Source organism: Hyperoodon ampullatus, assembly GCF_949752795.1.
Source record: "Hyperoodon ampullatus genome assembly, chromosome: 17".
NCBI lineage: Eukaryota > Metazoa > Chordata > Mammalia > Artiodactyla > Ziphiidae > Hyperoodon > Hyperoodon ampullatus.
In genome coordinates this window covers 44,643,840-44,667,211 of record NC_136930.1, presented here as the reverse complement: position 1 = coordinate 44,667,211, position 23,372 = coordinate 44,643,840, and positions in this window count along the sequence as shown.

Here is a 23,372-nt window from a genome sequence, read left to right as displayed (position 1 = left end):
TATGCCTAGTAGTGGGATTGCTGGGTCATATGGTAGTTCTATTTTTAGTTTTTTAAGGAACCTCCATACTGTTCTCCATAGTGGCTGTACCAATTCACATTCCCACCAGCAGTGCAAGAGGGTTCCCTTTTCTCCACACCCTCTCCAGCATTTATTGTTTCTAGATTTCTTGATGATGGCCATTCTGACTGGTGTGAGATGATATCTCATTGTAGTTTTGATTTGCATTTCTCTAATGATTAATGATGTTGAGCATTCTTTCATGTGTTTGTTGGCAGTCTGTATATCTTCTTTGGAGAAATGCCTATTTAAGTCTTCTGCCCATTTTTGGATTGGGTTGTTTGTTTTTTTGCTATTGAGCTGCATGAGCTGTTTATAAATTTTGGAGATTAATCCTTTGTCAGTTGCTTCATTTGCAAATATTTTCTCCCATTCTGAGGGTTGTCTTTTGGTCTTGTTTATGGTTTCCTTTGCTGTGCAAAAGCTTTGAAGTTTCATTAGGTCCCATTTGTTTATCTTTGTTTTTAGTTCCATTTCTCTAGGAGGTGGGTCCAAAAGGATCTTGCTGTGATTTATGTCATAGAGTGTTCTACCTATGTTTTCCTCTAAGAGTTTGATAGTTTCTGGCCTTACATTTAGGTCTTTAATCCATTTTGAGCTTATTTTTGTGTATGGTGTTAGGGAATGATCTAATCTCATACTTTTACATGTCCCTGTCCAGTTTTCCCAGCACCACTTATTGAAGAGGCTGTCCTTTCTCCACTGTACATTCCTGCCTCCTTTATCAAAGATAAGTTGGCCATATGTGCGTGGGTTTATCTCTGGGCTTTCTATCCTGATCCACTGATCTATCTTTCTGTTTTTATGCCAGTACCACACTGTCTTAATTACTGTAGCTTTGTAGTATAGTCTGAAGTCAGGCAGCCTGATTCCTCCAGCTCCGTTTTTCGTTCTCAAGATTGCTTTGGCTATTCGGGGTCTTTTGTTTTTCCAAACAAATTTTGAAATTTTTTGTTCTACTTCTGTGAAAAATGCCAGTGGTAGTTTGATAGGGATTGCATTGAATCTGTAGATTGCTTTGGGTAGTAGAGTCATTTTCACAATATTGATTCTTCCAATCCAGGAGCATGGTATATCTCTCCATCTATTTATATCATCTTTAATTTCTTTCATCAGTGTCTTATAATTTTCTGCATACAGGTCTTTTGTCTCCTTAGGTAGGTTTATTCCTAGATATTTTATTCTTTTTGTTGCAATGGTAAATGGGAGTGTTTTCTTGATTTCATTTTCAGATTTTTCATCATTAGTGTACAGGAATGCCAGAGATTTCTGTGCATTAATTTTGTATCCTGCTACTTTACCAAATTCATTGATTAGCTCTAGTAGTTTTTCGGTAGCATCTTTAGGATTCTCTATGTATAGTATCATGTCATCTGCAAACAGTGACAGCTTTACTTCTTCTTTTCCAATTTGGATTCCTTTTATTTCCTTTTCTTCTCTGATTGCTGTGGCTAAAACTTCCAAAACTATGTTGAACAAGAGTGGTGAGAGTGGGCAGCCTTGTCTTGTTCCTGATCTTAGTGGAAATGGTTTCAGTTTTTCACCATTGAGGACAATGTTGGCTGTGGGTTTGTCATATATGGCCTTTATTATGTTGAGGAAAGTTCCCTCTATGCCTACTTTCTGCAGGGTTTTTATCATAAATGGGTGTTGAATTTTGTCGAAAGCTTTCTCTGCATCTATTGAGATGATCATATGGTTTTTCTCCTTCAACTTGTTAATATGGTGTATCACATTGATTGATTTGCGTATATTGAAGAATCCTTGCATTCCTGGAATAAACCCCACTTGATCATGGTGTATGATCCTTTTAATGTGCTGTTGGATTCTGTTTGCTAGTATTTTGTTGAGGATTTTTGCATCTATGTTCATCAGTGATATTGGCCTGTAGTTTTCTTTCTTTGTGACATCCTTGCCTGGTTTTGGTATCAAGGTGATGGTGGCCTCGTAGAATGAGTTTGGGAGTGTTCCTTCCTCTGATATTGTTTGGAAGAGTTTGAGAAGGATGGGTGTTAGCTCTTCTCTAAATGTTTGATAGAATTCGCCTGTGAAGCCATCTGGTCCTGGGCTTTTGTTTGATGGAAGGTTTTTAATCACAGTTTCAATTTCAGTGCTTGTGATTGGTCTATTCATATTTTCTATTTCTTCCTGAGTCAGTCTTGGTAGGTTGTGCATTTCTAAGAATTTGTCCATTTCTTCCAGGTTGTCCATTTTATTGGCATAGAGTTGCTTATAGTAATCTCTCATGATCTTTTGTATTTCTGCAGTGTCAGTTGTTACTTCTCCTTTTTCATTTCTAATTCTACTGATTTGAGTCTTCTCCCTTCTTTTCTTGATGAGTCTGGCTAATGGTTTGTCAATTTTGTTTATCTTCTCAAAGAACCAGCTTTTAGTTTGGTTGATCTTTGCTATCGTTTCCTTCATTTCTTTTTCATTTATTTCTGATCTGATCTTTATGATTTCTTTCCTTCTGCTAACTTTGGGGGTTTTTTGTTCTTCTTTCTCTAATTGCTTTAGGTGCAGGGTCAGGTTGTTTACTCGAAATGTTTCCTGTTTCTTAAGGTGGGATTGTATTGCTATAAACTTCCCCCTTAGAACTGCTTTTGCTGCGTCCCATAGGTTTTGGGTCGTCGTGTCTCCATTGTCATTTGTTTCTAAGTATTTCTTAATTTCCTCTTTGATTTCTTCAGTGATCACTTCATTATTTTTTTTTTTTTTTTTTTTTTTTATTTTTTGCTTTATCACAAATTTAATCAGTTATATGTATACATATGTTCCCATATCCCCTCCCTTTTGCGTCTCCCTCCCACCCTCCCTATCCCACCCCTCCAGGCGGTCACAAAGCACCGAGCTGATCTCCCTGTGCTATGCGGCTGCTTCCCACTAGCTATCTACCTTACGTTTGGTAGTGTATATATGTCCATGCCGCTCTTTCACTTTGTCACAGCTTACCCTTCCCCCTCCCCATATCCTCAAGTCCATTCTCTAGTAGGTCTGTGTCTTTATTCCTGTCTTACCCCTATGTTCTTCATGACCTTTTTTTTTCTTAAATTCCATATATATGTGTCAGCATACAGTATTTGTCTTTCTCTTTCTGACTTACTTCACTCTGTATGACAGACTCTAGGTCCATCCACCTCATTACAAATAGTTCAATTTCATTTCTTTTTATGGCTGAGTAATATTCCATTGTATGTATGTGCCACATCTTCTTTACCCATTCATCCGATGATGGACACTTAGGTTGTTTCCATCTCCGGGCTATTGTAAATAGGGCTGCTATGAACATTTTGGTACATGTCTCTTTTTGAATTATGGTTTTCTCAGGGTATATGCCCAGTAGTGGGATTGCAGGGTCATATGGTAGTTCTATTTGTAGTTTTTTAAGGAACCTCCATACCGTTCTCCATAGTGGCTGTACCAATTCACATTCCCACCAGCAGTGCAAGAGTGTTCCCTTTTTTCCACACCCTCTCCAGCATTTATTGTTTCTAGATTTTTTGATGATGGCCATTCTGACTGGTGTGAGATGATATCTCATTGTAGTTTTGATTTGCATTTCTCTAATTAGTAAAGATGTTGAGCATCCTTTCATGTGTTTGTTGGCAGTCTGTATATCTTCTGTGGAGAAATGTCTATTTAGGTCTTCTGCCCATTTTTGGATTGGGTTGTTTGTTTTTTTGTTATTGAGCTGCATGAGCTGCTTATAAATTTTGGAGATTAATCCTTTGTCAGTTGCTTCATTTGCAAATATTTTCTCCCATTCTGAGGGTTGTCTTTTGGTCTTGTTTATGGTTTCCTTTGCTGTGCAAAAGCTTTTAAGTTTCATTAGGTCCCATGTGTTTATTTTTGTCTTTATTTCCATTTCTCTAGGAGGTGGGTCAAAAAGGATCTTGCTGTGATTTATGTCATAGAGTGTTCTGCCTATGTTGTCCTCTAAGAGTTTGATAGTGTCTGGCCTTACATTTAGGTCTTTAATCCATTTTGAGCTTATTTTTGTGTATGGTGTTAGGGAGTGATCGAATCTCATACTTTTACATGTCCCTCTCCAGTTTTCCCAACACCACTTATTGAAGAGACTGTCCTTTCTCCACTGTACATTCCTGCCTCCTTTATCAAAGATAAGGTGACCATATGTCCGTGGGTTTATCTCTGGGCTTTCTATCCTGTTCCATTGATCTATCTTTCTGTTTCTGTGCCAGTACCATACTGTCTTGATTACTGCAGCTTTGTAGTATAGTCTGAAGTCAGGGAGCCTGATTCCTCCAGCTCCATTTTTCGTTCTCAAGATTGCTTTGGCTATTCGGGGTCTTTTGTGTTTCCATACAAATTGTGAAATTTTTTGTTCTAGTTCTGTGAAAAATGCCAGTGGTAGTTTGATAGGGATTGCATTGAATCTGTAGATTGCTTTGGGTAGTAGAGTCATTTTCACAATGTTGATTCTTCCAATCCAAGAACATGGTACATCTCTCCATCTATTTGTATCATCTTTAATTTCTTTCATCAGTGTCTTATAATTTTCTGCATACAGGTCTTTTGTCTCCTTAGGTAGGTTTATTCCTAGATATTTTATTCTTTTTGTTGCAATGGTAAATGGGAGTGTTTCCTTGATTTCACTTTCAGATTTTTCATCATTAGTATATAGGAATGCCAGAGATTTCTGTGCATTAATTTTGTATCCTGCAACTTTACCAAATTCATTGATTAGCTCTAGTAGTTTTCTGGTAGCATCTTTAGGATTCTCTATGTATAGTATCATGTCATCTGCAAACAGTGACAGCTTTACTTCTTCTTTTCCAATTTGGATTCCTTTTATTTGCTTTTCTTCTCTGATTGCTGTGGCTAAAACTTCCAAAACTATGTTGAATAAGAGTGGTGAGAGTGGGCAACCTTGTCTTGTTCCTGATCTTAGTGGAAATGGTTTCAGTTTTTCACCATTGAGGACGATGCTGGCTGTGGGTTTGTCATATATGGCCTTTATTATGTTGAGGAAAGTTCCCTCTATGCCTACTTTCTGCAGGGTTTTTATCATGAATGGGTGTTGAATTTTGTCGAAAGCTTTCTCTGCATCTATTGAGATGATCATATGGTTTTTCTCCTTCAATTTGTTAATATGGTGTATCACGTTGATTGATTTGCGTATATTGAAGAATCCTTGCATTCCTGGGATAAACCCCACTTGATCATGGTGTATGATCCTTTTAATGTGCTGTTGGATTCTGTTTGCTAGTATTTTGTTGAGGATTTTTGCATCTATGTTCATCAGTGATATTGGCCTGTAGTTTTCTTTCTTTGTGACATCCTTGTCTGGTTTTGGTATCAAGGTGATGGTGGCCTCGTAGAATGAGTTTGGGAGTGTTCCTCCCTCTGCTATATTTTGGAAGAGTTTGAGAAGGATAGGCGTTAGCTCTTCTCTAAATGCTTGATAGAATTCGCCTGTGAAGCCATCTGGTCCTGGGCTTTTGTTTGTTGGAAGATTTTTTATCACAGTTTCAATTTCAGTGCTTGTGATTGGTCTGTTCATATGTTCTATTTCTTCCTGATTCAGTCTTGGCAGGTTGTGCATTTCTAAGAATTTGTCCATTTCTTCCAGGTTGTCCATTTTATTGGCATAGAGTTGCTTATAGTAATCTCTCACGATCTTTTGTATTTCTGCAGTGTCAGTTGTTACTTCTCCTTTTTCATTTCTAATTCTATTGATTTGAGTCTTCTCCCTTTTTTTCTTGATGAGTCTGGCTAATGGTTTATCAATTTTGTTTATCTTCTCAAAGAACCAGCTTTTAGTTTTATTGATCTTTGCTATTGTTTCCTTCATTTCTTTTTCATTTATTTCTGATCTGATTTTTATGATTTCTTTCCTTCTGCTAACTTTGGGATGTTTTTGTTCTTCTTTCTCTAATTGCTTTAGGTGCAAGGTTAGGTTGTTTAGTCGAGATATTTCCTGTTTCTTAAGGTGGGATTGTATTGCTATAAACTTCCCTCTTAGAACTGCTTTTGCTGCATCCCATAGGTTTTGGGTCGTCGTGTCTCCATTGTCATTTGTTTCTAAGTATTTCTTAATTTCCTCTTTGATTTCTTCAGTGATCACTTCATTATTGAGTAGTGTATTGTTTAGCCTCCATGTGTTTGTATTTTTTACAGATCTTTTCCTGTAATTGATGTCTAGTCTCATAGCATTGTGGTCGGAAAAGATACTTGATACAATTTCAATTTTCTTAAATTTACCAAGGCTTGATTTGTGACCCAAGATATGATCTATCCTGGAGAATGTTCCATGAGCACTTGAGAAAAATGTGTATTCTGTTGTTTTTGGGTGGAATGTCCTATAAATATCAATTAAGTCCATCTTGTTTAATGTATCATTTAAAGCTTGTGTTTCCTTATTTATTTTCATTTTGGATGATCTGTCCATTGGTGAAAGTGGGGTGTTAAAGTCCCCTACTATGATTGTGTTACTGTTGATTTCCCCTTTTATGGCTGTTAGTATTTGCCTTATGTATTGAGGTGCTCCTATGTTGGGTGCATAAATATTTACAATTGTTATATCTTCTTCTTGGATCGATCCCTTTATCGTTATGTAGTGTCCTTCTTTGTCTCTTCTAATAGTCTTTATTTTAAAGTCTATTTTGTCTGATATAAGAATTGCTACTCCAGCTTTCTTTTGATTTCCATTTGCATGGAATATCTTTTTCCATCCCCTTACTTTCAATCTGTATGTGTCTCTAGGTCTGAAGTGGGTCTCTTGTAGACAGCATATATATGGGTCTTGTTTTTGTATCCATTCAGCCACTCTGTGTCTTTTGGTGGGAGCATTTAGTCCATTTACATTTAAGGTAATTATTGATATGTATGTTCCTATTCCCATTTCCTTAATGGCTTTGGGTTCGTTATTGTAGGTATAGTCCTTCTGTTGTGTTTCTTGCCTAGAGAAGTTCCTTTAGCATTTGTTGTAAAGCTGGTTTGGTGGTGCTGAACTCTCTCAGCTTTTGCTTGTCTGTAAAGGTTTTAATTTCTCCATCAAATCTGAATGAGATCCTTGCTGGGTAGAGTAATCTTGGTTGCAGGTTTCTCTCCTTCATCACTTTAATTATGTCCTGCCACTCCCTTCTGGCTTGTAGAGTTTCTGCTGAGAGATCAGCTGTTAACCTGATGGGGATTCCCTTGTGTGTTATTTGTTGTTTTTCCCTTGCTGCTTTTAATATGATTTCTTTGTGTTTAATTTTTGACAGTTTGATTAATATGTGTCTTGGCGTATTTCTTCTTGGATTTATTCTGTATGGGACTCTCTGTGCCTCCTGGACTTGATTAACTATTTCCTTTCCCATATTAGGGAAGTTTTCAACTATAATCTCTTCAAATATTTTCTCAGTCCCTTTCTTTTTCTCTTCTTCTTCTGGAACCCCTATAATTCGAATGTTGGTGCGTTTAATGTTGTCCCAGAGGTCTCTGAGACTGTCCTCTGTTCTTTTCATTCTTTTTTCTTTATTTTTCTCTGCATCAGTTATTTCCACTATTTTATCTTCCACCTCACTTATCCGTTCTTCTGCCTCAGTTATTCTGCTATTGATCCCATCTAGAGTATTTTTCATTTCATTTATTGTGTTTTTAATCGATGCTTGATTCATCTTTAGTTCTTCTAGGTCCTTGTTAACTGTTTCTTGCATATTGTCTATTCTATTTCCAAGATTTTGGATCTGGGAAATAGAATCTTGGATCAGCTTTACTATCATTATTCTGAATTCTTTTTCAGGTAGACTGCCTATTACTTCTTCATTTGTTAGGTCTGGTAGGTTTTTATCTTGCTCCTTCACCTGCTGTGTGTTTTTCTGCTTTCTCATTTTGCTTATGTTACTGTGTTTGGGGTCTCCTTTTTGCAGGCTGCAGATTCGTAGTTCCCGTTGTTTTTGGTGTCTGTCCCCCGTGGCTAAGGTTGTTTCAGTAGGTTGTGTAGGCTTCCTGGTGGGGGGGACTAATGCCTGTGTTCTGGTGGTTGAAGCTCGATCTTGTCTTTCTGGTGGACATGTCCACGTCTGGTGGTGTGTTTTGGGGTGCCTGTGGCCTTATTATGTTTTTAGGTATCCTCTCTGCTAATGGGTGGGGTTGTGTTCCTGCCTTGCTAGTTGCTTGGCATAGGGTGACCAGCACTATAGCTTGCTGGTCGTTGACTGAAGCTGGGTGCTGGTGTTGAGATGGAGATCCCTGGGAGATTTTCGCTGCTTGATATTATGTGGAGCTGGGAGGTCTCTTGTGGACCCGTGTCCTGAAGTTGGCTCTCCCACTTCAGAGGCACAGCACTAACTCCTGGCTGCAGCACCAAGAGCCTTTCATCCACCCGGCTCAGAATAACAGTGAGAAAAAGTAGAAAGAAATAATTAGTAGAAGAAAGAAAGAGAGATTGAAAGAAAGGAAGAAGGGAAGTAAGGAAGGAAGGAAGGAAGAAAGAAAGAAAGGAGGGAGGGAGGAAGGATGGAAAGGAAGGAAAGAAAGGAGGGAGGGAGGGAGGAATGAAAGCAAAAGGAAGAGTGAATGGAAGAAGAGAGGGAGGGAGGGAGGAAGGAAAGAAAGAAAGAAAGGAGGGAGGGAGGAAGGATGGAAAGGAAGGAAAGAAAGGAGGGAGGGAGGGAGGAATGAAAGCAAAAGGAAGAGTGAATGGAAGAAGAGAGGGAGGGAGGGAGGAAGGAAAGAAAGAAAGAAAGACAGGAGGGAGGGAGGGAGGAAGGAAAGAAAAAGAAAGTGGAAAGAAGAAGGGTGGGAGGGAGGGAGGGATGGAGGAAAGAAAAAGAAAGAAGGAAAGGAGGAGCGGAGGGAGGGAGGAAGGGAAGGGAGGAAAAAAAGAAAGAGCAGGTAAAGTAAAATAGAATAAAGTATGAAATATAGTAGCGTTATTAAAATTAAAAAGTAATTATTGAAAAAAAACACGGACCGAAAGAACCCTGGGACATATGGTGGAAGCAAAGCTATACAGAGAGAATCTTACACAGAAGATTACACATACACATTCACAAAAAGAGAGCAGGGGGAAAAATCAAAAATCTTGCTCTCCAAGTCCACCTCCTCGATTTGGGATAATTCGTTGTAAAAAGAGGAAAAGGGCGAAAAGTCTGAAATCTTGCTAAGTCCACCTCCTTAATTTGAGATAATTCGTTGTAAAAAGAGGAAAAAAAAGGGGGGGAAAGTCTTAAATCTTGTCCTCAAGGTCCACTTCCTCAATTTGGGATGATTCGCTGTCCATTCATGCACTCCACAGACGCAGGGCACATCAAATGGACCGTGGAGCTTTAATCCGCTGCCTCGGAGGCTGCACAGAGAGATTTCCCTGTCTCTGCTCTCACAGCTCCCGGGTCTCAGCCTTGGACCTGGCCCCGCCTCTGCGAGTAGGTCGCCGGAGGGCGTCCGTTCTTCGCTCAGACAGGACGGTTTTAAAGGAGCCGCTGATTCGGGGGCTCTGGCTCACTCAGGCAGAGGGGAGGGAGGGGAATGCCCTCTCCTCGCGCACCAGGCAACAAAAGGGAAAAAAGTCTCTTGCCTCTCCGGTAGCTCCAGACCCTTTCCCCGGACTCCCTCCGGGCTAGCACTAACCCCTTCAGGGTCTCTTCCTGCCGCCAGCCCCAGACCTCTCCCTGCGCTCCGACTGAAAGCCGATACCCGAGCCTCAGCTCCCAGCCCCGCCCGCCCTGGCGGCCGAGCAGACAAGTCTCTCGGGCTGGTGTGTGCCTGAGGGCACCGATCCTCTGTGCCAAAATCTCTCTGCTTTGCCCTCCACACCCCTGTTGCTGTGCTCTCCTCCGCTACTCCGAAGCTTTCCCCCTCCGCCACCTGCAGTCTCCGCCCTCGAAGGGGCTTGTAGTGTGTAGAAACCTTCCCTCCTTCACGGCTCCCTCCCACTGGTGCAGGTCCCGTCCATATCCTATTGTCTCTGTTTATTCTTTTTTTCTTTTGACCTACCCAGGTATGTGGGGAGTTTCTTGCCTTTTGGGGGGTCTGAGGTCTTCTGTCAGCGTTCAGTAGGTGTTCTGTTGGAGTTGTTCCACGTGTAGATGAATTTCTGATGTATCTGTGGGGAGGAAGGTGATCTCCGCGTCTTACTCTTCCGCCATCTTCCTCCGGCTCCGGCGGCACGTTTTGATGAGTCTGGATCAGGAGACCCGAGCTCTCCTGACTGGTTAAAGCAGGAGCATGGACTCTTTTCTGCTTCCTCTTTGTGGTGATATGGGAGGAAGAGGGCCCTCTGATCACGGGAATAGGGTGGACATGGAGGAGGGAAAGGCACAGGATCTACCCTGAGCTTGGATGCTTAAGGCACCCTAGCCTTGGGCTTCCTTGGTCACGTGTTTTTGTAAGATTTTCAAAGGAGATTTTGACTACAGTTGGTTAAGAGCACTGTCTCTTTCCACTGTGATTGCCTTTACCCTCACGTGGAGAGGTGTTGGCATAGCCAGAGGCATTTTGGGGATCAGTCAGGGGGAGCTGAGTTGGGGACACATTTTATATGGGCTTAATAAGATATATTTATGTGATTTTACAGTCACTTCCATATATACATGTATCTGGTAGTTAATTACTAAACATATATTATAATGCTAAGCTACTTTTCAGTTATTAAAATTTGTAATTTCTATAATATACTTTTCTCATCCTAAAAAAATCCCCATTTATATTTAATTTTGTTTTATAATTTGTATTTATTTAAAAAGGGCTTCTAATTGTATAAGCTCAGACACCACAAACCTGGATCTGCCCTCCTACACACCCCGTACCAAGGAAACACCCCTCCCTCCCTCCCTCCCTCCCTCCCTTCTTTCCCTCCTTCCTTCCTTCGCCCCTCCTCCTCCTTTTTCTTTCAGAGCCTATGGCCTTACAATATTTACCTGACTTTCTGATTTCTCGCTCCTATTTCACTTTCTCATAGAATCGAGGGGAAAATATTTCCTGTATATAATAGATTAAATAAGATTTTAAAGGATGGTTTGACAACCCAACCACCATGTAAAATGCTGTTCCCATAAAAGAGTGTGCCCAGTGTTATAAACTGCCAACTCAGAAGGACGTTCTGGATGATCCGTGTCCTACACGGTCTGGCCTCTGCTCTCTGTTCTAGCTCATTCCCTACCCTCCTCTGAGGACACCCTGCAGGCCTGCCCTTTGAAGTCAGTCCCCCAGGCCACATTATCTTCCACAGCCCTTTGTTTCTGCATTTAATATTCCTTGCTTGGCTTCTCTTTATTCTTCTTTTACTAAGAATGCTAACAAAGTTGTCAGGTTTCTTAATCCCAAGTAAGTAACAAATAGCATGTTACTATCCAGGGAAAAGTTTCAAGAGGCAATCACACTGAAAATTGCAAGAAATAAAGTCTCGAAAGTGAATAAAGAGACAGGAAAGGGCTTCCCCGGTGGTGCAGCGGTTGAGAGTCTGCCTGCCAATGCAGGGGACACGGGTTTGTGCCCCGGTCCGGGAAGATCCCACATGCCGCGGAGTGGCTGGGCCCGTGAGCCATGGCCACTGAGCCTGCGCGTCCGGAGCCTGTGCTCCGCAACGGGAGAGGCCACAACAGTGAGAGGCCCATGTACCGCAAAAAAAAAAAAAAAAAAAAAAGAGAGAGACAGGAAAAAAATAAAACACAGAAAACTAAAATAATAATACAGTGTTCTGAGTCTGTAATATAGGCCCATTTCCTTTAGGAGCAAACAGGTGTTTACATTTCAAAGTGCATGAGGGCAGCAACATGGAATCAGTCATATTCATGTGATTAACATGGGCATTTGGTATACAAAGTACAGAAAATGTGAAAAATTTTCATCCAACAAGGTATATATTTTAAAGTTTTTTTTTTTAATAGAATATCTGTGGTGCAGGAGGCTTACATAATTCTTCAGTAATGTTGATCAAACAGCATGGTGTTTTATTAAATTGAATCTGAGGGAAGTATGGCATGATGGTTATGACTGAGATTTGATGTCAGACAAGCCTGGTCATAAATTCGGGTTCTTCCACCTAATTAGATATGGACCCCTCTGAGCTTCATTTTCCTTGTATAAAATGCGGGTCATCGTCTCTGCCTCGTAAGATCTTGGAGAGATGGTCCATTTCTTAATTCACATCTGCTAAGGATTCATAGAACAGTTGCCGTGTGAAGCTTTTTGCAGGATCATTTTCCAGTCGGTTCCTGGCTCGTCATTCAATTTGCAGCCCAGCGTTGCAAGAGTATAGCACTTTGTCAGCTGCTTTGGCATTAATAGACATGAAAATATTTGTTAAAATATTTTCCTTGTTTTTTTAGGTTTGTTTTCTTTGATGTGTTTTCTTATGGGAATAATGGGAGAATAAGTTGCACTCAGAATAAAATCCAAACTCCCTTTGGGCCCTGCCTACCTCAGTCAGCTCACCTATGCCCCTCTGATCTAAGCTCAGACACTTTACTTAACGTCAGTAAACGTCAGTGTCCTCATTTTTAAAGTGGGAATGGGCACTCATAGAGATGGTTCTGTTGATTAAATTGGATAACTCCTATAGAGAGCTTAGCTCAGTACCTGCACATGGTCAGTGTTCGAGAAAAATTCTTTCCTGAGAGTCCCTGTAAACCACATTCATCTTTAATCAGACCCTGTGGTCATAGAGAGCTTTGGATGTGACCAACAGAAATAAACGGAGATTACCGACTGGAGCCTGAAAAAAATAGCTTATAGAACTGAGGGAAGAGCTGACTGAGGGAAGAGGCCTTGGGGAATGCGGGAACCAGGGCAGCTGAGGGTCTTCAAAGCAAGAACGAGCGAGTAAACCATCCTGTGAGGTGCTGCACTGCTGACCACACAGCCTCTTGTCCTGTTGCCTCTGAATGCCCACGAGGGAGGTTCAGATGGCCCAGCCCGAGTTTGGGCCCTCCCCAGTGGTAAGAAGAGTGAAGTCTGGGGTTGGCCGCCCCATCAAAGCCATGAGGACAGGACACTGGACAGACAAAACTACCTGTTGTTCTCCACAGACCTATCGCTGGGTGTTTCTGAAGACCTGCTAAGCCAATTTCTCTCAGCTGACTTCTCAACTTCCTCTTTGTCAAAATTTAATTGCCTTTTATAAGAACTCAACCTCATTTCCTCCCATCTTTCTAGACAGTCATTCCTTTTTCTGAGTAACTTCTATGATGTTTATTCACTCATACATTCATTTAGTAAACAGATATTTACTGAGCACCTACTAGGTGTTAGTTTCTCTTCTGGGGCGTGGTTTACCTCAGTGAACCCAAGAAATCAAGGACATACCTGAGTTGGGGGGAGCAGACAACCAAACAGAAACAAATAAATAGATGACATCAAGTGGCAACAGAGCTAATGACAAATCACTAATGAGAACAACTGTAAGACAGGGACAGGAAGGAGTGAGGAGTGTGTGGAGGTGTTGCTCAGATTGGTTCCCCATGTTTGGATGAGTCTGTCATTCAGCTGCTCCCATTCTGATTAGTTTATCTGCTTACTTGTCTGTCATAAGTGACTAGCTGGCTTGCCCTGTCTAGCAGTGAGCCCCTTAGGGGTGAAGTCATGTCATTCATTTCTAGGGCTAGCCCCTGCCTCACTGTGGATGCTAAATTAGCGTTTGTTGAATGAATGGATAAACACACATCCCTTATGTGTGGCTATTGGATGACTGTATTTTTCTGCTTGTGAGCCAGCCAGCCTTTCTCCCAAGAGGGGCATCGCAGGTGGCCTGGAATTCCTGCGCTCGTCAGTTCTCTGTTGTTGACTGACCAGTTAGCTGAATAAGACATTTCTTTAACCCCCTATTTAGTGGATCTCTCTTCTCTGGAATCAGGTTGGTTTCTTTGTGCTATTATTGTTTTTATCTTCTCATAATGTGCTTTTTGAAGTTACGACCAGGTCTGAGAAAGAAATGAGAAAAATATCTGTTCCTCACAACTTGAGCCCCAGAGTCATGGCACCAGAATGAATCATGGCATCTGAAGGAAGCTCAGGAGAGCACCTAGCCCAAGTGAGGTTGTACCATGAGAAACAGGGGCAATAGCAATGGTCCTTTGAGGGAAACTGGATTCCTATTAAATCTGCCCCCTCCATACTTAACGTCCATGTTTCCTGAAGTGGAAAGTACTAAATTAATCCTCACTTAAGTACTCAGTCTAAAAGTAGAAAACAAGACAATGAAGTGCTTTAAAATATTTTTATTAAACATTTGTGTAAAGTAGAGCCAGTGTTGATTGCGTGATGTTCAGACGTGGCCTCCACCCTAGCAGGATTCATGGCTTTTTACTTCAGACCAATGAATGGACTGCCATCGACACAGCTCTCTGGTTGTGATGGTAGCTGGGTTTATAAATAGTCAGCTATGCTGTGAATATATTTAGCTTATGCTAAGAGCCCCTGAGAGGATGAATATCATCTGTTTCCAGTTGAATTGTGTTTTGGAGCATGGTACATTTTTTTCTAAATGAATAAATATTAAGCCTTTTTCACTTCCAGAGGAAAGTTAGGGTTAGATGCTGAAATTCAAATTACTAGACTTATTAAATCAAATTAAAATGAAATGTAAAAAGCCATTTGATTATATTTATAAGTACTTGTCAGAATATACTGCTCAGTGAAAATGCCATGTTTTGGGTAAAAAATTAGATACCAACACTAAGACTAGAAACCATTTCATTCATTGTTAGCATGAATGGATGGTATGGCTGACTGATCAGGTAGTTAGAAATAATGGTTAAATGGTGTTGGTAACTGTACAATATCTTCATATAACATTTAAAACCTTTTAAAGCAGTTTTTATCCAAATGTTTTCAGACTTTCATATCATAGACCTTATAGTTTGTGTATGCAAACCAAAATATATATGGTGACTATTTTAAGCACTATCACCATTAAAAAAGGATTCACTTCCGCCTTCTGAAAAAGCTGATTTGGCTGGCTGTATTCATTTGTTCATAAACAGTAAACTTCCTGATAGAGATCTTAAAGGAAAAGTAAGAACCAACTTGAAATGGATGTCAGAAGGGATTTTAGAGTGATTACATACATTCTCGGAGTATAGCGATCTAGTGATGGTAAGTGACTGCTCCAAAGTTAGCTCCCTGCTAACTGATGGCCACGCTGGGGTTAGACCCCAGGACTCCTGACTTCCACACCTGTGTTCTTCCTACCTTATCCCCTTGTCTCCCTGACATGATCATTTGAATTAGCAAGATATGCATGTAGTCTACAAAATTTCTTTTCTGTATCTGTTTCAATGAAAGCAGCTATTATATAAACAATGCATATATACCCTGTGGATTATTTACACCTGCTTTCCCATGTGTCCTTGCCCCTCCCACCCCACCTCCATCATTTTCTTATCAATCTCTGAGAAAAAATAGGTAAGATAGGCTGTTACATTGTGCCTCTGTGAGCAAATCAGTGAGACTTGTCCAGTGGCATAGAGAACAGACAGAGCTTTGATACCTCTTGGGTGGTGTACTCTTCTCCTGGTCTCACCCAGCTGACTTGGATGCCAGCGACAGGCTTGGTTTTTAATGGCCTGTCCACTCTGACACTAAAGAAAGCCTTTGGGGCCCTATGTCTGGTCAGTTCTGGTAAACTGCTTATGTATTCACCTTGACACTTTAACTCAGCACTGTGTTTTGTTTTGTTTTCAGTAAAATCTGGAGCTCTGAAACAGAGTTAACTATATATATTTTAAAATGTAAAACACTGTGAATTCATTTGACTTAATTCCACATCTTAACAGTGAAAAAGCCTAAAATACCACTTTTCAAATTGTAATGCGCTTATATGTTAACAAAGTAACTATGAGATAAAGGAAAATATACAAAAACCATTTCACAGATTTGTTTTAGTTAAAAAAAATCATGCTTGGAAAGATTATATTAAGCCAAAATATCTTTTAAATATCTATATTATTAAAATGTACAGATTATTGTAGTAAGAAAAAATTAAGAATCTGTCTTACATCAGAATTCTTATATTGCCAGAACTAAAAATAGCATAATAACTATTATTTGTGGTACATCCAGAGGTTCAGTATTGCCTGAGGGTCCTTACCACTGAAATATATCGCCTCTAACTATGTTCAAAGGGACAGATCTCTTAACTCTTTGGTAAATTTCCTAGTGCTGCTTTAACTGTATTCAGTTCCCTGTTAAATGCTTGGAGGAATATGAGTCCTTGGTTTATTGACTGAGATGCATTTTGCAATGATTAGTACATCATCAAATACACAGAAATCGGTGGAATATTATTTTTTTCTAACATGTCAGTTGGAACATCTTTTCTTCTCGAATTACTCCAATTGATTCTTTTTAATAAAAAGGAGGATTTTTAGAAACCCCCAAATTGTGCATTTCTTGGTATTTATTCCTAATACAAGTAACACTCTGATATTTAAGAATTAAATGATATGAGTTGGGAATTCTTTTTCTTTTTTTTACAGATCTCCCAAGAGGGCTTTGACCCTGTTGATAGTTTTGAAACTGTAGTAGGTAGACTAATTAGATTGTCTAAAAACTAGTGTTCTAGTGTTCCCAGAGTTCTAAAGTACACTTTTTCTCAAAGAGAGGTTATAAATGCGAGAAACACTATCTGAGAGACCGCCCCCTCCCCATGTCCATTGGCGATGGGATTCAGCAGACCACACCCCCTTCCTCCAAGCCTTCTCAGTCAGACACTCTGAGCCGCACTCCTCACAGGCTCCCTCCCATACAGCCTCCTCCTGGGCTAACAGCTTTGATCATTCCTTTCTTCTGAACTATGAATCTAACCAATACCTTAATCTCACTTATTGACCTATTTATCGTGATTTCTTATTGTTACATTATGACACTGTGTCTGCTAATTCTTTTTGGAATGTACCTAAACTTTGGTGCATCTAGAAGGAGGCTCATTTGGTGCTTGTTCTGAAGTGCAAAATGAAGATCCGTGTTCCTGACTGTCCCTTCCCTTGGATCTGTATTCTCTTCCAAGGAGTTTATAAATATCAACAAAAGGTCAATGCCAGACTCCCCATTTCTGCCTCTGATGCCTTTTCTAGACAAGTCCTTTCTGGAGAGCGCTACCTATACCCCATTTGCACTCCCTTCCCCAAAAGGGTTATTGATAACTAAGGCCAAGTCATGGGATGCCTCGCAGAGTTCTGCCAGTAAATATGTGGGGATAAATGACCTTTAAAAAATCCTTTAAGATTTTTTCATTCAACATATTTATTTTGCCTGTTTTCTTTTAGATCATCTCAGCTTTGGTCCCTTGGAACCACCCACTAGCGACAGTCATAAAGTAAGTAAACATTTAAAATTTTCTTTCAGTCGCTGTAAATGGAAATCTCAGTTTTGTTCAGTGGTTTTCACCAGAGACAATTTCATTCATATATTTTATCAGTGAGTAATAGTATAATAAATGGGAGTTTGGGGACTTCCCTGGTGGTGCAGTGGTTAAGAATCCGCCTGCCAATGCAGGGGACACGGGTTCGAGCCCTGGTCCGGGAAGATCCCACATGCCGCGGAGCAACTAAGCCCGTGCACCACAACTGCTGAGCCTGCACTCTATAGCCTGTGAGCCACAACTATTGAGCCCACGTGCCTAGAGCCCGTGCTCCACAACAAAGACAAGCCACCGCAATGAGAAGCCTGCACACCACAATGAAGAGTAGCCCCCGCTCACCGCAACTAGAGAAAGCCCGCACACAGCAGCGAAGACCCAACGCAGCCAAAAATAAATAAATAAATTTATGGAAAAAAAAAAAAAAGGGAGTTTCATATACAGGAAAGATAATAAACCCTCTCTTTAAAATTTGTGAAAAGGATAATGGATAGAAATTAAATAAATAAGGCACTGCTTATCACTCTTGAATATTGCCCATAGCATAATAAAGTATATCTGCAGCCACCTAGTGGAGTGTTTTGTTTTTTTTTTTTTTTTTTTGCGGTATGCGGGCCTCTCACTGTTGTGGCCTTTCCCATTGCGGAGCACAGGCTCCGGACACGCAGGCTCAGCAGCCATGGCTCACGGGCCTAGCTGCTCCGCGGCATGTGGGATCTTCCCGGACTGGGGCACGAACCCATGTCCCCTGCATCGGCAGGTGGACTCTCAACCACTGCGCCACCAGGGAAGCCCTAGTGGAGTGTTTTTTATGTACCATCTTCCATCCCAGGCAGCTGCCAGAGTCCTTTCAAGGGGCACATTACAACAGCTTCTTCTTCCATTTTAAATTGGGCCGTAGTCCAAGAAGTATCTCAAATGGCATTAAGCACCAATTAACATCTAGCAGAGAATTTAGCACCTAATGGGCACATAATAGAAATTTGTTGGAGAATGAATGGGTGGATTAATTAATTCATCAATTTTATGCTCTTTGAGGTCCTCACTAGTGTGAGGCAATGTGGTGCACTGGTTAGTGCCCCAAATCTGGAGCCAGATGCATGCTTGGGTTCAGGTCCTGGCTCTGCCACTTACTAGCTTCATGACTTTGGTCACAGGTCCAAACCTTTCAGTGCCCGGGATTTTCCATCCACAAAATGGGGCTAATAAAACTACCTCTCTTGTTGTTGTTGTTATTATGAGGTTATTACAAGAATTAGATGAGTGAATATTTACGAAATGCTTAAAATAATGCCTGGCATGTGGTAATCTCTATAAAATGTTTGTTGAATAAATTAAAATATATTAAACATATAGGGATATTTTGAGGTTCCAGATTTAGAGATTGAAAAACTGGTTTAGCCTAGAAGCAATAATGCTCCAGTAGCAGTAAATATATCTATCACTCAAATCTTGGTTTTAATATTATTTCCCAATAAAAACAACCAGAGAAATGGCTGATTGAGGACTGGGACAAGAAATATGCAAAATGAGCCTGGAGTATCTTATAGTGCCAGAAAGTAAGGAAGTACTAAAAGAAAAAAGGTAAAACAAAAACAAAATCTCATAATGATGACTGTGACACAATGTATGTTGAAAGGATATAGGAGCCAACTAAAATTTCTCCCAGTGGCCAAAATTGGAACAATTTGAACCACAAGATAAATAACTAGTATTGAGGTATAACCCAAATCTGATAACTATCTATTCTGATATAAATAAATGATTGGATAAATATAGGAAAATAGACAAATCTCTTATGCAGAAGAATTCCAAATAATGTATGTAGATACTCTGCTTTATGGGAGGTAAAGCATAACTCCGGATGGGGCTGCACAGAGTTTCTTTCTTCCAAAGAGCACAGTATGGAAAGGGGGTGAGATTTTTTTTAAAAAAGAGTAACTTACAATAGAGAAACCTGACAAACACTACCTCAAGCCAGGTAGTCAAGGTTAACATTAACAGAGATATACCACATTGATAGTAGGTATCCTTCACATCATGTGAGATGAGAATGGCATTTGACCTCTGTGATCTTCCTCCCAAAACATATTACCCCAGTCTAATCATGAGAAAAACATAAGAGAAATTTCAGTAGAGGTGCATCCTACAAAACACCTGAATAGTCCTCCTCAAAACTGCCAAGGTCATCAAAAACAAAGAAAGTCTGAGAAACTGTCACAACCAAGAGAAGCCTAAGGCAACTGGCCAGCTAACTGTAAGGTGGTATCTTGGATGGGATCCTGGAACAGAAAAAGAACATTAGGTGGAGACTAAGGAGATGTGAATAAAGTATGGAGTTTAGTTCATAAACATGTATCAATATTTGTTCACTAATTGTGAAAGATGTACCATCCTAATGTAAGATGGAATAACAGTGGAAACTGGGAGCGGGGTATACAAGAATTCTCTGTTCTAGCTTCACAATAGTTCTGCAAATCTGAAACTTTCAAAACTAAAGACTTTATTCTAAAAAATAATGAAGTATGCACATTAAAAAAAAACTGGTTTGAAGGTATACTCTCCAATTTTCAAGTGCCAAGATAATAGTTTTTTGAAAAATGTTGAGTTCAACTAATTTATGTTTTGAGACTCATAAATGGAGAATTATATTCTGCATTAAAGTTTTGAATTGGACAGAGGTGTACACATCTATAAAGCTTTAGGTTATATTTCTGCTATCCTCAAATGGAGGAAGAAAATAGCACTGGCAACACAAACCTCTTTTGCAAGAATAATTGTTATTGGAGTTCGAAGTGGATTGTCAAATTTAACAGCATAACAAATTTAGTGGCGTAAAACAACATGTAACCATTATCCCGCAGTTTCTGTGGATTGGGAATCTGGGTCTATCTTACCTGGGTCCTCCGCTTAGGGTCTCATAAGGGTATAATCAAGATGTTGGCTGGGCTGTGTTCCTTTTTGGAGCCCGATTTTTTTTCTTCTAGGTTTACGTGGTTGTTGGTGGGATTCACTTGAGGTTGTAGGACTGAGGTCTCTTGTTTTCTTGCTGGCTGTAACCTGCGGTCCTCTCACCTCCCAGGTATCACTCAGGATTCCTTGCCATGTGGCTGATTGCTTCTCATAGGCCTTGTCACAATGTGGCAGCTGACTTCAAAGCCAGCAGGAGAATCTCTGACCCCAGTCTGCTAGGATGGAGACTTACATAGTGTAACCTAATCAAGGGAGTGACTATCCCCTATGGCTTTGCAATATTCTCTTGGCTTGGGAGCAAGTCACAGGTTGTGCCTACACTCAAGGGGAGGGGATCATCCTAGGGTGTGACTCACTGGGCAGTCACGTTAGGGTGTGTCCACTACAACAGAGTTTTGAAACCGACACAGGCAGCTGGGCATATAGGAGCAAACCAAATAAAAGGAGAACAAATCAGAAATGCTTGATTGTTGCCTTCAAGCAAACTACAACTCGAGGTAACTAAATAAGTTTCATCCCACCCATCCACACACAAATACACAACATTATATTGAACTTGGATGAATATTTTTAAACTCTGAGGAGTATTTGAAGATGAAGGAGTCAGAGAAATATATTTGAAGATAGCTCATAAATACATCACTGTTTTCCTGATTAGGGTGTTTTTTTTTCCTTTTCAGTGAAGAAATTTGCACAAAAATATGTTCTCAGTGGCAACATTTATGCACTCTCATTATAAAAGTCCAAATAATATGATCTCATTTTCAACATTTCATAACTTAATTTTTTTCATTTTTGAGACTGTTTAGTTTTTTAATACTTAACGTTTTTACACTCTGCCTACTAATAATTATTAATAGGATGATACTGTTTAATTTATAATTTTTACATTTTACATGATGCTTATAAATTTGTATATTTTAAATGTATTAAATATCCATTTTCACTGATTTCTTTTTATGGGTTCTGAATCCTTTTCTTATAAAATAGTAAATACAGAAATTCTGGTATTGTCATTTTGCTCCAGTTTTGTAATCACCACCCAGATTTTCAGGAACACAATTTTTTTTTTTTTTTTCTGATTGCTCCTTATAAGACCAAAATGTCCCAGAAATCCTAACATTTAGTCATTGGAACTGCATTTGCCAAGCTGCTGCTTGCATCTGGAAATAAAGCACAAGTACCCTTTGTTAGACCCTGCGTCTGAGTTGTGGGTTTGGATAATGTGTTCACTGTCTGTGCATCTCCATGGAGGTTAATACAAACCTATTAGCAGACTGAACCAGAGACCTTTGCAGTTTGTCTCAGATACGCAGCCACCTTAAAGAAAACAGGCAACTTGTGGAAATGAAGCTTGTTAGCAGCCAAGTTGACATGACAAGAAAATATGTATTGCAATACTTCAGTTAAGAAACTCAAAGGAGAAATGATTTCTTGTGGCTCCTCCTCCCTTACCCTTCACCCTTTTTCTAGTCTTTTTCTGCCTGTATTTTTCTGCTCACACACCACTAAGCCTTAGGCTGCAGCTATTGGTTCTCTTATGCCAAGGGGTGCAAAGGGTTGTTATTCAGAATGGTGAAAACATAATCACTTGTAACTATTGGTAAAATAGCTCATGTAGCAAATAAAGGTCAAAGCTTGCTTGCTTCCTTCCTTTCTTCCTTGGAGATGTTTTCTTTGTAAGAATTAAATAAAGGGACCTTTTTTTAAAAAAAAAAATACAAGATAAGTTAGAGTAAATAGAAGTAACCTTTCCTGCTTAGGAAGGAAGTATTAAGTGAAAGCCCAGAAGAAGAGCATTTGTTTTTGGCTGGAAGGTCACAGCATAAAGCATTCTTATCAGAGCTGAATCCAGGGGAATGTCTTGGAATTTGCCAATGTTGTTGGCCTGTGGTGATCATCAGATCTCTTTCCCCCTGGTTTTAGAGGGGTTTAGTCTTGCCTAATGATTTCATCAGATTTATTCACCACCTACCTTAATATATAAATCTGTTATTTTCACCTATTACTGAAATTCTGGGTTTTTTAATAGTACGATTGGAATAACCATTCGATCTTCTTATCGAAAGACCTGAGTTTAATTTGAAATAGTATATATTCTAAATAGTATCTCTGTACATTATATCTGTCTTCAGATTTTGTTTCTAGACCATCTTAACATCTAATCAAATCTGAGATGGATTTCCTTGTTTGGGAGTACCAAGGTAGCAATTCGTTGTTGTCACCTGGGTCTTCTTTTGGCATAAGACAGGCATTCACCAACTCATTCATCATATCTCTTTATTTGGTACTGTCCTTGGGGTCCTGTGTCCCCAGTGATGCCCACACCACCTCCTCCCACACTGAGCTCTCCTTTTCCTGAGTTTCCTATCACACGTGTATTCTGTTGTTGGTCATTCCTGTCTTGTCTTATTTACCCATTCTTTGCTAGGGATACTTTTTCTCCCCAAAGAGACTGTTAGTGCTTTGAGGGCAAGGATTCTGCCTCTTGTCTTTTGCACCTTCACAAAGCTCAGGCTCCTCAGCACTTGATGACTACCTATCACCATGCCCCATGTCTCCAACTCTTACACCTGATCAAAACAGTGTTTCCTCAAATTGAGACTTATGTACGCTCCATTTGGCTCACCCTGTGCTGGGGACCACAGAGGTGGGGTCAGCCAAGCAAAATGATCACTCCTGACTTTGGGACCTCTCAGGACCACTTTGCTATTCCCAGATCCCAGCCTCCTTTCTAGGCATCTCTCCTGTGCCTCATTCTCTGAGGCCCTGATGTCACTGAGGTCTCAGCTGAGTATGACACTACTAGGGCAGTCTTGTTCTAATAGAGAAATCCTGAAAACCAGAACGACTTCAAGACCCAAAGTAATGTATCTCCGATGGTGAAATTCCAGACACTGTGATAAGCAACAGTGAAGATATTTTTAACCCATCCTTGTCTGGCCTCCCTTAAATAACACCACACAGGGAGATTCCTACTCTGCTTGCTTACGGGTGTACCCTGCCTAGGAACTGTTAAAAAAATGGAAATGTT